General features: G+C 41.0%; 1 protein-coding gene across 1 annotated transcript in view; it reads right to left on the bottom strand.

Annotated features, from left to right (window-relative positions):
• osbpl5 (oxysterol binding protein-like 5) overlaps positions 1–11,560 on the bottom strand; it is a 36,082-nt gene extending 24,522 nt beyond the window's left edge. Inside the window, exons 1-2 of the mRNA XM_062389861.1 lie at positions 11,315–11,560; positions 1,975–2,036 (exon numbers count right to left, since the gene is read on the bottom strand). The gene's annotated coding sequence lies outside the window, so the exon portion shown is untranslated. The remainder of the gene's footprint in view (positions 1–1,974; positions 2,037–11,314) is intronic.
• Positions 11,561–13,993: the final 2,433 nt, after the last annotated feature.

Here is a 13,993-nt window from a genome sequence, read left to right as displayed (position 1 = left end):
GCTGGAGACTGGAGTTATACTTAACTCATTATAGGGGATATTCAGCATCAGTAACATTCCCCATAATGTATTCTGCCTGACAACCAATTTGGATTACTGTTCAGGCTCTGAATGTATGAATACTATTTCATCAAGTGGCTCGAGGCTAACATTATGTAAGACCATATGGACCTCAGCTAATATAGGGTATGACCCATAGATCTCATTGTTCCATCTTATATTGAGTAATGTATTGTATATTTAATTGCTCTTTTTATAACTCTTTGTGTTTACAGTGTTGCTATTTCATATTTCCTGAATTTATCCTTTTTGTTGCTGCAAGTAGGAAAATGTCCTTGTTGAAGAGCTAATAAACACAATTGATATATATCTATTTATATTGTTATTCCTTTGTACAGCAAACCAAGGACACGGAAATCAAGCTTTTAGCTATAAGTATCCACTATTTGGCTACTACAGTTTTAACATTACAGCGTAGAAGAAAAAATACTGAAAACGGCTACAGTCAAACAGAAGCTCAAGACAAAGGAACAGACATTCAGGTGATGGTTGGTGTGTGTGTGTGTACCTAGCAGCAAAACTTAGGGTTGAATAGCTGACACAAACAAAGCACAGCCAGAGTGATTCACTGCTGATGTCGGAGAGTGGACATGAGAGAATATAAGACCCATGCTGTGCCAGAGGATATACTTTTTTTAAAATTCTATTCCTAGTGACTGGACACAACAGTGTGTGGACAATGTGGAGGCTTATTCATGGAATGTAAAACAAGATAAGGGAGCTATGTAACCAGTCGACAAGGAGATAAACTGTCAGGCATTTATGTCTGTTATTTTACTATCATAGTAAATCAAATAGTTGGAATAACCTGATGAGAGTAGCCTGGGTTAAAGCTACTCGCTGCAGGTTGAGACGTATAACCTGGTTAATGAGTAATTTGCTGTTAAACCTAATACGTCTATTCCTACGCCCATATGCCAAGATAAACAGCTTGAGCAAGGCGGTTTTCAAACGCTTCCTGACTGATATAAGCAGGCAAGTGGTTCTCTTTTTCACAACTGCCACAGTACAGCCAGCTACCATCTCAGGGTTGGAAGGAATAGTGAAGTACTGACGTTAGCACAAGGTTATACCTAAAGAACAGACCGTTTGATAACTGTGTCACTCTGATTCCTCCTTACCAACAGTAAGAAGGATAAATCCATCTGACTAAGTTTCCATCTTCATGCCATGTGGACAGATGTGCTTAGCAGCTGACTGTCTAGTACTGGCCGACATACAAAAAAAGACTGGTTCACTTATCCTTCCAGCAGAGACCAAAAACGCACAGCGTAATAAGGATGGTGGGCTCAAAAAAGGAACAGCAACTAGTCATTACCCTTTTTCTGCCACTGTATAAAAGATCAACACGTAGTCCAGGCAAACTGCTGGGTATGCAGCTTTGAGGATCTCTCTGAAGTATAATTCTGTAGCCAACTGTCGTTGTGCAACCTCAAACATTTACTCCCTTCTAACCCAAATGAACCTGACACACCCTGTAAGCTGCAGAGGTCTGTCGGACCGGCAGCACACAACTGCAACTCACACGGACAAGCAAAAGACACTAAAACAGCCTTGCGGTGCAGCACTTAATCAAACAGCTCTAAGCACCTATGTTAAAATCTAATAAAACCTGGCATAAACACAAAGTACATCTATTTCACACCTTAAGAGACATGCTCTAATTCTCTCTTCTGCTCAGAAAGTGAGTTATGCCTCCTGGCAGCCCTAGGTGAAAATGTGCTCTTATTTATGTCAGTTTGAAATTAGACTGATTAAACAGGTCTACAAATCCAATCTTAACCTCTAACTCTAGCATATGAGTGACACAAGCCTTTTAATTAATTGAAGCTTGCAGACAGCTAACCCATTTAATTAAGCATATGTATTATTAAGACATTAAAGAGGGGGCCAACAGGTGAAAGCTCAGCTTACCTTTCACATGAGCCGCAGGAGACACCGCATCCAGGATCCTTTGTGGGTGCAGCCTGTCTCACCTGCAGAGGTACAAAAGTAGGAGAAAGGTTTCACTCTTACTGACACAGTACAAACCGCCTTACTCCCAGTGTCTCCTCTTCCCATGCTCCTCCTGTTCACACCACTATGCTAAGGAGAGCAGGACCCCACCCATTCCCAGTCCTAAGGGAGCCGCTGACGTCACCCTGGGCCAAGTGCATAATCTGTTTGCCACCTGACACACACACCACCCTCAGATAGTAGCAGCTAGTCACCAGCTACTGGAGATTTGGGGCAAAAGAATGACTTGAACGATCATGAATCCAAATAAATGAAGAAGAAAAAACAGTTTAGCTGGTAGCATGTGAAATTATATTACGTGGTAAGAAACAGGATTCTATTCATTGTGTGTTTGTTAAGTCAACAGAAACACACCAATGATTACAAATAACCATATCCAAACAATGAGAGCTAAGACACACTACCACATTTACACAACATTACTGCAAAGGGTAACACTAAACAAATACACACCTTGGTACGATATGTATCCAGAGTTACTGGAGGTATCTGACTCCTGCGTGACAGTATAACGTTCATATTAAAAGATCATGATTGTTCATTTAAATGTGGTCTGTCATTCTAATCAGTACTTGAAATATATTGTTAGATTTAATAATTGTGAATTCATCATCCCATTGTGGCCTTTTGTTTTTCCTTAAAATGCCTCTTGAGAGAGAGAACAATGCATTCTCCAACAGCTGGAGTGTGAGATAATCATCAAATTCCAAAACATAAAGCACATCAAATCATACAACAGTATGCACACAAACACATATACCCCTAATACACAACATACACATTACATAGTCACAACTTTATTTCAGTCATGTACCAATATGAAATGAGTTATAATAGTAGTAAAAAAAAAACTTGTATCTCTGTGGCAAACCCCTCAGCTTCCCCGACAAGAAGCCAACAAGTGTTAAATGGGTTGGGTATCTTGGAGGAACCTTTGCCTTTAAATCCTATCGCTAAGAAAAGGAGGAAGCCACAACACTTGAGTATGTCTAACCTAAATCAGAAGTGAGCTGAGAGAGAATCCTAGAGTTGACGGCGTTTGAGGGACAAAGACAAAGAGGAGAGGCGGTGCTGAGGAGACGGAGCCAAACGGAGACAGCAACAAGAGGAAAATATAAAGACATGGAGGAGAGGGGGATAGGGGAGGTGAGGATGGTCCCAGAGGGCATGGCATTATCAAAATAAGAGAAGACAGATTTTTATGACATGACACACATACAAGAATGTATATAAAATGTAAAATTGGTGCAGGAAAAAAGAGAGAAATCTGAAGGAAGACAATATGACCCAGGGTGTGGCATGATTTGGATGAATGAACTTTGTCCAAATTTTCATACACACACTGCCCTACATTCCCTCACTGAGACCAGATGTTTAAGTAACTGTTCATAAGGGATGAACCACATGCCATTTAGAAACCTTTCATTCAATACAGAACTGAAGACCGGAGGAAAAGTGCACAGCATTGGCTCAAGAGAGTCAGTGTTCAGAACTATAATTTGGTTAAGAGACCTGTGGCGCCGTCTTTTACTTTTACATTTTTTCTTGTAGCTAATAGCAAAGGAGCCAGATTAAACTCCGAAAGGGGACAATTAGCCACACTAGCTCTGCATATTGAAATCTATACGGGGTGAAACACTGCCACATGCATATTGCATAACCAGTGCTCTGCGAGCTACTCTCCAAACATACAACCAAGTCACATTTACATCAGAGAACTGTCAGCTCGCCAACTTTCCCTGCAGAGAGCCAGGACTGACTCCCAGGAGTCCAGGCCAGTGCCTTTCCCACCGATTTGCAGTTGTGTCTCTGGCTCAATTAGGGAAAACAACACAAAGGCCATGTGCTTCAACTGAGACAATTGTAGTGGTGAGAAAGTCAGGCAAAATGGATACTAACTAATGACTAATAATCTTTGGGCTACAGATTTTTGCTATGAGTTGCAGATATACTTGTACTTTGTAAGGATGCATATAATGTTAATGTGGTTTCGAGCTACATACATATTTTCATCGCATCTCATTGTCCAATGTTATGTTGTGCATTAGAAAAATCTAAGTCATATATACCAACCAACTGACCAAAGTTAGCACAGAGTTTGATACTAGGGCTGAATTACTGTATTTGTTAGCCTCATGTGGCACTACCAAAACTGGGAGGTCTTTGGAGCAACTTGTTTTTGCGGAAACCAGCCATGAGTAGCCTCATCATTCCATCTGACATGAGACGCTTCACCAAAGAGAACAGCAGTTCCAGCAATAGCATTAGAGAGGTGAGTGTGATATATGTGTTCAGTAATTCAACATGGCCCCAAAACAGACATTATAAATTGAAATGACCCTTTATAGAGGGAAGCTCCACACCACTACTCCAATCCAAGACAAAGCAGACCATAAAATGAATCACTCTCCCTGCATGGATGCAGACAAATTTGACGCCTGAGACACAGACTTTACAGGAAAGCCACTGGGTCTTGGGAAACCACTATTAGGTACACTCAAATGCCTTCCAGACATAAAACACCCTCCTACTCTGCAGTCCTGTTGTCTTTCAACTGAGGGTTCTACTCTGAGTTGATACACTAAAACTAACAACAACTGTTGAACAGGATCCAGCTAAATGAGCCAAACAGTAAACAACAGCAAGGTCCGACATCCCAATACTTTATTCTAGACAAGAAAATGTGACCTAATATAGCAATAACACATTATGACAGATATTTATGAAGTTAATGTCGCAAGTTCAAGTAAAACCCTAACTTCAAGTGAACAACGACAATGTCATTTACCGGGACAAGTATGCCCTGTGCAGCCTGAGGAGCCACATACTGTGAGTAAATGTCACACTGGCCTTTACTCTAGATAATGTACTGTACTGCTGTACACTCATTATATCAGCAGCGTTTTTTTTAGCACTGGCTCAGCCATTTTCAAGTATAAAAAAAGCATTTTGCTGTAAATATAATGACTATTTACATTTATGTTTGCGGATAAGGTTTTTAAACAAGTATGTGATCACCAGGTTTATCATCAAATGTTAGTGAAGAATAATAGCAAAGCAGCTTTTATAAGAGTTCGGTGCATGGAGAGCGAGGACAATGTGTCTTAAAATGCCAATACTATGGTGTGGTTATACTAAACATTACATAAGTTTCTGTTTGCTCCATTCACGTTTATGCTTAACCTCAATTCTCTGTCACTCCCCAATGGGAGTTAATCGAAGACTTAAAAATCAATAGCAGTCAATTAAGTCTCCATCCCCCTGAAAGAGATGTCTGTTCACTAAAGCAGAGTAACATCAACCCAGGACAGGAAAAAGACTGTGAATCCAATCAGATCGACCATCAGTGCACTTCACTGCGTCTATCTGGGTGAAGTAGATAACATAACTTGGCATTTAAAGGAATTCTCTGACATTTTAGAAAAATACACTCGTTTGCTCACATATTGGGAGAAAGATTAGAGGATCAATATTAATTTTATCTGTGTGCGTTCAGCAGAAAATTCAGATCCGGTCTTGTCTGCCTGATTACAAAAGAGCAAAAGCAGATGGCTGGAAGAAAGGAGAGGAATAAGAGAGAGATGGAGAGTGGAGAGATAAAAGCTGAAGAAGTTTCAATGAAGGTTTTTTTTATCTGAGTGATACCATTAGAAAATCATTGTAAAAACATAATTCAAACTGTTTATGGCCACTGCAAGCCTTTTAAAGCCAGCTTTTCCCATACACACGGTGAGCCTTATAGATTTTCAGAGTATAAATTTAAAACTGAAATGAGACAATGATCCGTCCATGCTGGGAAATTCAAGGTCTTTCTTAAAGGTTAAGTTGATGCTTGGTTTCTTAAAGCTGCTTGGCAAGGATGGCTACATTTGAGCACAAGTTTCCTTAGCGTGTGGTTTAGTGCAGTTTCTGCCCCTCACCTGACTACTCCACGGAGAGACACACAAATACAACGCTGAAACTTGAGTGCTCATTCTCTAAGTCAACAACATTGTGACCCTACATTAATGGTGATTAACTGATTTGTTTGAAGCTTATAAAATGTCAGGACAAGAAACCATCAGTAGCCAGATGCCAAAAATTGGAGCCAAGCTGATTCTGTCTCCACAGAGCAACAAGATGACCCTCCAAAGAGGGCTTTAACAGGATGATGTTAAAACCATGACGTAATCAAGCCTCTCAGTATCACCTCTTTCATAATAAAAACTCTGATAAAAGAATGTGATAAAACTACAACAAACCTGCTGCTAACGCAACACAGATAATGCAGCTTACCCCTTGCAACTGAAGATAGGCATTTGACGTGTGGTGTGTGCCTCACAGTGCCAATCATTTTCTGGGATTGTGTACATTACAAAATCGCTCTGCAAGGTCGGCCAGGAAGATAAGGATATGAAACAAATCAGGATATGAAGATCGACATGTGCGTTGAGGCCTCGCAAAAGGTAATTTGTAGAATAATGGATCACTGTTTTGGGGGGGTTTAGAAAACTATACCAGCAAAGTAAAAACACAGGGTCCAGAGTAAAATTGGAAGGTTTCACACAAGCAGCAGCTCCATACGTTCAGCTTGAGATGAGTGAGAGGTGGATATTGATTGCAGAGGCACTAGCTACCGTGAGAATGCTCCGGCAGTAACTGCCTCTGTGAAAAGAAGTGCAGTGGATCTATGGTGTTAAACCTGCTCTATAAATACACGCACCATACACAGCAGACTAAGAACAACGGTCACAGGGTCACGGGGTGAATAGCAAACCCTAAATTTGTGTGTGTGACATAGGTATGTAAGCAAGAGGCAGGATGAGGTGAGGAACACACAATATATATATATATATATATATATATATATATATATATTATCGACCTTAAGAAGAGATGTAACAAAGGTGTAACAACACATGTCAGCATCATGGGTTTATATAGCAAGTAAAATATCATAAATATTAATGAAAGTTTAGTTGAGAGAATCAAATCCATGACAGTGATACGACATGATCCTCAATAACAAAAGATGTCTCAATCAAATGCTAGAATTGTTGGAATCACTCAAATCCCTCCTGCTTGTACAATGGTGACAGAGTGGCAGTTCTTCCCTCACAAACTCTCTTTGACGAACACTGACAACAGTGTGCAGAGAGTACACAACCAACAGGGGACACGTTTTAATTAGTAAAAGCTGATATGGCGAACTGCTGGAAATGTTTGTTTATTTAAAGGGTGACAGCAACACTGAGCACCGGCTAAACCCGAGGAGCTGCAGGTGAATGTTGTCTCAAATGATCTGTTAATGATAATAACCAACATGTCTTAATTTGCCTGAGCTCCAAGTCACTGACCTCTGCGTCCAAATAATGTTTAATATTCACAAAATCTAGTTTTGACTGGCTCTCTATGGACGCTTCATTGGAGTGTAAAAAAGGTAGAAAAGGTATAAACAAAACCTTTATTATGCAGTAGAAAAAAGGCTCCTTAGTCCATTTAGACACAATATGTCACTGCTCCAGAAGCTATTGAGAGGAGTCTGTTGGGCTCAGTTTGAGATCAGGCGGCTGTTGACCTAAAATATTATGATTTTGGTACAGCATCATTGTTATTGTTGTGTTATCCACTGTTTTCGAAGGAAAAACATAGAACTAGTGACCTTTACGTAGCAGACGTAGACTTGAAATCGCTTGTCGCTGATCACCGAGATACATTACATAAGGTAGCATTAAAGTCACACTGCAACCAACATGAAATCTAATAATAGAAAAAGAGTTTCCAGTTTCCGAGGTCTTTAAAAAGGGTAACAGCTTGTCTTTGTCTCACAGCTGTAATGAGAAAAGAAGACGCTGCTTCCCAAGATCAATGTGGGACCGTCACAAAAGGACGGCTGTATCCATACATTACAGGGTGTTAAAGCACCGTCATTAACATAAGGAATAGCTCATATTAAAACAGCTATATTTTGGTCCAGAGTGGGTTTGGGATGACAAAATTCACAGTGATGTAATGTTGCTTGTCAAGTGTGATGTCTCTATGAACAATGTTTGCATTTGGATACTTTATATGGGAGCGTACAGCATATGTCACATTGTGTGCCTTTTTATCCATTTAATGATACAGTCATAAAATGAAAATGTTGGCACTGGCATAGTGACATTCTGAGAGAGAGGAGCCTGTTTTTAGACATAAAGGGCAACGTACAGCTGTAAAGTAACTCAGGCGAAAACATTTTGCAGGACCAAGGGAGGGGAATCTTGGCACAATAAAAGCTGCTAAAAGTGCATTTGCTCTCTGGGGGCAGAGAGACCGATTCAATATGGGGCAGTATTAACCTAGATTCCCCCACTAGATGTTGGGGAAAGCTTAGATCCATTTTCAGCATGAAGCAACAAGTCGAATAAAGCACTTCACATGCAAAAATGCAGCTTAAATAGACCAGAATAACAACAGACAACTCTCCCTCACATGGCCTGTCTTTCCATAGTGTCACAGGTTGAAATAAAAGCTAGAAGAAAGATCAAGCTGATCATTTCTGATGACAAACAATCCTGAAACTGCTCGACTGAATTTAGAAAAAGTAAGAACACCCCTTCCCCAGTTTTGACATCCTGGCACAAGGTGGCTACTTTTCATCAACAATCTTTCTTTTATTATCCTTGTATTCTTTTAATGGATATTAGAGATTTTAATGTAAATAAGGGAGAGAGGGGAGGACGACCTTCGCTACACAATCAGTGTCTTCATCCTCTACACTACCAGGACCCCCCTGAGTGTTTTCTTCTGTAGAGCCACATGTACGGTATGTGGTTGGACATTTTCTGAGAATTCCTCACAGCACAGCATGGAAGTTGGGACATCTGTTGCTGTGTCTTCCCTGCTCTAAAAAGCAGGGATGAAACTGCACTAACAACCCACAGCATGTGAGTCAAACATCACTTCAGATTCTCACCATGCTCTTACCCCTTCACTGACAAAACACTCTCTCGCCATTCGTCAGTCATGACAGGGCAATGCCACAGTTGAAGTTGATAGGCTTAGGGACCAATGCCATTAAATATCCCCGCCTGATTAGTCCAAGGTAGACTGTCACGTGGCATGACCAGACATGCGTGGGTGTTGACACATCACCACTGAAAACCTCCCATCATTAGAAAGAATATGTTTATTATACAGTTCAAGCACATGCACATGCAACTGGATGCTGAGTACAGTTCACTCTTCGGCCACTAGTGTCATATATAACTAGGGTTGTTATTAAAATGTTACACACATAATTAGCTGTTGACTATTTGAAGCAGACTTTTTCAAAACCAGAGGCAAATGCAAGTAGTGTCAGTCATTATTGATCTTATGACCCACTTCCGATTGCCACTCAGCATCAATGACCTTCAAATGTATAACATGTTATCATCTGTGCTATTGGCACCACTCGCAGTCATCAATATCAGATCAATTTTTGTCCTCCAACGTGAGTCTGACAGAGAATCCTAATACTGGACATTATCCCGTTAATGTTCCGTATAACCTAATCTGAAGGATTGAGTCGACTAAAGGTGCCTACAGGTCACAGAGAGGCTAAAGCAAAAGCAAATTAGGACATTGCAGAGCTTTGAGAGAAAAAGACAAAGTCAGGAACGAGAGATGGCCTGTTAAACCGTCTTTTCTCAGTCTGCAGCAATTTCCCGGATATCACCTAACACTTCACTTCCAGCAGTCTGGTAATCATTTCCTCTTGTGCTTGGATTGCCTTCTCTTGGGGGACACGTTCCAGTAGTCTTTTTTAACTATTAACTATAGTGCACTTCTGTGTTACTGTCATGTCTGGCAAAGCACAACGCCACACAATGCCACACCGTTAAAGATGATGAGCTCCTCTATATTTGTCTGCACTGAGAATAGGCCGAGGTAAATGAGGTGAAGTGGCACTTGTGGTGTTGTGAGTATTTGGTTGTGTTGTGAGTAATTGGGGCTGTTGTTAGTGTTTAGAAGTATTGTGAGCATTTATTTGTGTTGTGAGTATTTGGTAATGTTGTATGCATTATTTTGTGTTTTGAGCATTTTACCATATTGTGAGCATTTGGTTTTGTTTTTAGTATTTGGTTGTGTTGCGAGTATTTAATCGTATTGCAAGTATTTGTTCATGCTGTGAGTATTTGGTAGTGTTGTGAGTATTTACATCACGTTTTCTGTTTGCCATTCATCAGGCAATGAATGTATTGTAATGTCTTCTTCTCCCTGGCTAAAATGTATGCACACACACAGCTACAAGCCAATATTGGCAGCTTATCTATCTGGTTCATTCTTGAAGCTGAACTTTGGACAAAAACATCCTGTGTATAATCTTACAAACCATTAATAACAATGCTCAACATCACCCAGTGTCCTAAGGAGAGATGTGTCTGCCTGTTGACAGTCATAACGCTGGTACTGGAGGTGAACACGACAAAAGGTTGCAGCTTTGGCATCAAACCAGCAACACCAGTTGAACCTCAAGATGTCTAGGCCTGCACCGCATATCCTGTTTGACCTTTAAATGTCTGCCCACCTCCCTTGGTCTCCTGCAAATCACCTTTCACACCGGCATTGTGTCTTCACGTTATACACATGCACACGATGTGCAACACGTCGTGCGTTCCGTGACACAACAACTGAGTGTTTTGAGTAATGGGGGGGATGTTTTGTATGCACCGCTGACAGCAATGCGTGTCTGGTGGTTATTCCGATGCGATTGCTGCTCCGCCACTTGCGCCGTTATTCAGGGGGTCCGATCTCCCCCACACATCGGTCCGCCGGTGCACATCTTTCCGCCGGTGCACTCGCGACAGGATCGGACCAAATACGAGGAAATGAAAGTGAAACCTCGTCTCCTACACATCGTTTAGGTTCGCAGTGAAAACAAGTGCCAGCCCCGGCTGCATCAGCATGCGTGACCCGCTAACGTGGAGATGGGATTTTTTACTTTATGCAGCTAGCTAGTACCGCTAGCCACTAACCGGGCTAGACAGCTAACACACAGATAACGTTACTACGATGGCTGAAGACATTCCTCCGAACAGCGCGTCGTTAAAATGTCCACAAAGCCTCTGAAATACGACACAAAACACACCCTCCCCTTATCGACAAGTCCGTGCTATATATGCTAGTTAGCGCGAGTTAGCACGTAGAGCAGACTTTAGTTGAAGTAGCTCGAATAGGAGCAAGTTATCTTTCGGCTGCTGGAGGGAAAGACAAGCGGCTACAACACCCAACTCACTCGGCGTAGGCAGCGGCGCTCCTGCGGTTGTTTCCGGGCTTCCTCCCGAGTCCAGCGGGCATAGCACGGGACTGTTAGCCGGCGGGGGCAGTGGCTGTGCTGGACGGTTCAGAGTCGGCTGGAGGAGAAGTTGCGGTGTTTCAACATGGAGAGTGTGGAGGCTGGACCGACTGGATCCTCCCGCTGCCTCTGCTGCTGCTGCTGCGGCTCATCTGCCCCGCTGCTGCCCGCCTGTGTGGCCGCCGCATCGGGAGATTCTGGCGACACCTGTGGCCGCAGCAGCGCACTGCACTGCTTGAATGGCGGAGACACCGAGTGTCGACATCCAGTTGTTTGTGTGACGTACATCATGGAAAACCCATTTCCGCCACTGGAATGAGAAGGAATTAAGATCCATTTGAATGACGAACTGAAAATGATGACTTAGTATCTCATAATTATGACTTGAAGTTTGTTAATGGGCCAAAATGAAGTTGATTCATCAAGTATTTGAAAAGTCTCCAATTATTTGAATTACATTTGAAATCCTATTTAGGGTTAGATAGTTAAAGTAGCTTTATTGTCAATTTCTTAACATGTTCAGAACATACAAGGAATCGATACGACGTTTCCCACTCTCCCACAGTAAAACATATAAAGTGCACAGGCACAACAGATAACACAAGACATGTCCTAATACTAAGTAAACATACATAATTTTTTAAGTACAGCAGCATAAGGTTTTCTAAAAGTGTTAACGTAGTGATTTAAGTGATAAAGTGCAAACAGTACAAGAGACAGTTTGTTGCAGAAGTAAACATACAGAATTTTTAAAGTACAGCAGCATAAGGTTCTCTAAAAGTGTAAACGTAGTGATTTAAGTGATAAAGTGCAAACAGTACAAGAGACAGTTTGTTGCAGAAGTAAACATACAGAATTTTTTTAAATAGATAGATAGATAGATAGATAGATAGATAGATAGATAGATAGATAGATAGATAGATAGATAGATAGATAGATAGATAGATAGATAGATAGATAGATAGATAGATAGATATATAGATAGAAATATTGGTCGATAGATGCAGACAGACAGACAGTGATAGATAGATAGATAGATAGATAGATAGATAGATAGATAGATAGATAGATAGATAGATAGATAGATAGATAGATAGATAGATAGATAGATCGAACGTAGTGATTTAAGTGATAAAGTGCAAACAGTACAAGAGACAGTTTGTTGCAGAAGTAAACATACAGAATTTTTTTTAAATAGATAGATAGATAGATAGATAGATAGATAGATAGATAGATAGATAGATAGATAGATAGATAGATAGATAGATATATAGATAGATGTGAAAAATAATATCACATGCTTGCATCTTTTCTTTTAACACTTTTTAATCTGTGTGAATCGTTGATCCCGCCTTTCCGCCTTTAAATACGAAGGAGTAGAAGGCATGATGGCGCCTCACTGTGGAGAGATGGCCGCACAGCATCTGGTCCAGTAGCAGCTCTGTTACCAAACAAGCAGCTGATCTTTGACTTTTGTCTCCTGTCAAAATTTGTAACAGAGAAAATCTGATCTGCATCCACACCAAAGTTCCACAGCTTCTTCTCGGATTCCTCTGTTGTTCATGTCTTCTTACCTTGAATTGCGGGACCATTGTGACTGCACCGTGTCTTCCTGCAAACTGAATGTCCATCTCAGCTTTACCGACCTAAACCTACTTTGGTCAAATGAGATAAAGTGACACAACCAAAGCTGATATTATGCTACAGGCCAAACATAAACGGCCACATTTACAGAACACTCAGGAAATCTATCTGTGAGCACAAACCCTCATATATTTATCATTTATATTTCCAGAAACAGCTAAAAAACAAAAAAATTACCACTTCAATCAGAAGCTAATCCATTACCGTGGATTTACAGGCTCATTTAATTCCAGCAGTTTCTGTCCTATTTAAATTTCCCAGGTTACAGGTTAGGTTCCCGTCATAATGGCCTCTACTCTCAGTGTACTACTAGGAAACGAAACAGAGGGGGTCAAATGCCAAATCTATTTTCAACTTGTGGATCACAGACATGAAGCAAGGATGAGGAGTGGGGGGGTGGAGCATGTGGGAAACATCAGGTTTTTAATGAAAACAACATGTTGACAAATCTCACATTACCCCCTTGTGGGGATCATCTGCTGAACCATGGGACAATGATTGCTGTGAATACACCATTGTGTTGTCCAGAGTGTAGGTCTGATGGGAGGGAAGAGCTGTGGAACAAGAACTTTTGGAAATATGCATAAGACGCTCTGTGGTTTTCCTCATGAAATAAAAAACTGAAATGGCATCATTTATTCATCCTCTGGGGCTGCACTTAGCTACCTGCAAACTTAATGGAGCTCTGAATAATGCAGAGGTGCAGCACACCACCTCTCGATCCTCCTCTGCAGCACGCAGCACAGAATCCCTCTGATATCTTCCATTTGACTGACACAACTCAGAAACTATTTGCAGAATGAATTCTTCAGTTAGGGTTAGGGGTTAGGGGTCAGGGTGCTAGGGTTAATTTCAGGCACTTGCAGAGACATTTTGGGGGGCGGGTTCTCAAACCAAAAAAAGGGCACCCATCGCCAAAATTGTTTATGAAATTAAAATAATAATAATAAATTAATAAAAAAACACGGTAGGATA

This window comes from Platichthys flesus, chromosome 6 (assembly GCF_949316205.1).
Source record: "Platichthys flesus chromosome 6, fPlaFle2.1, whole genome shotgun sequence".
Classification (NCBI taxonomy): domain Eukaryota; kingdom Metazoa; phylum Chordata; class Actinopteri; order Pleuronectiformes; family Pleuronectidae; genus Platichthys; species Platichthys flesus.
Note: the sequence above shows the minus strand (reverse complement) of the source record. Positions and strands in the feature narration are given on the sequence as shown.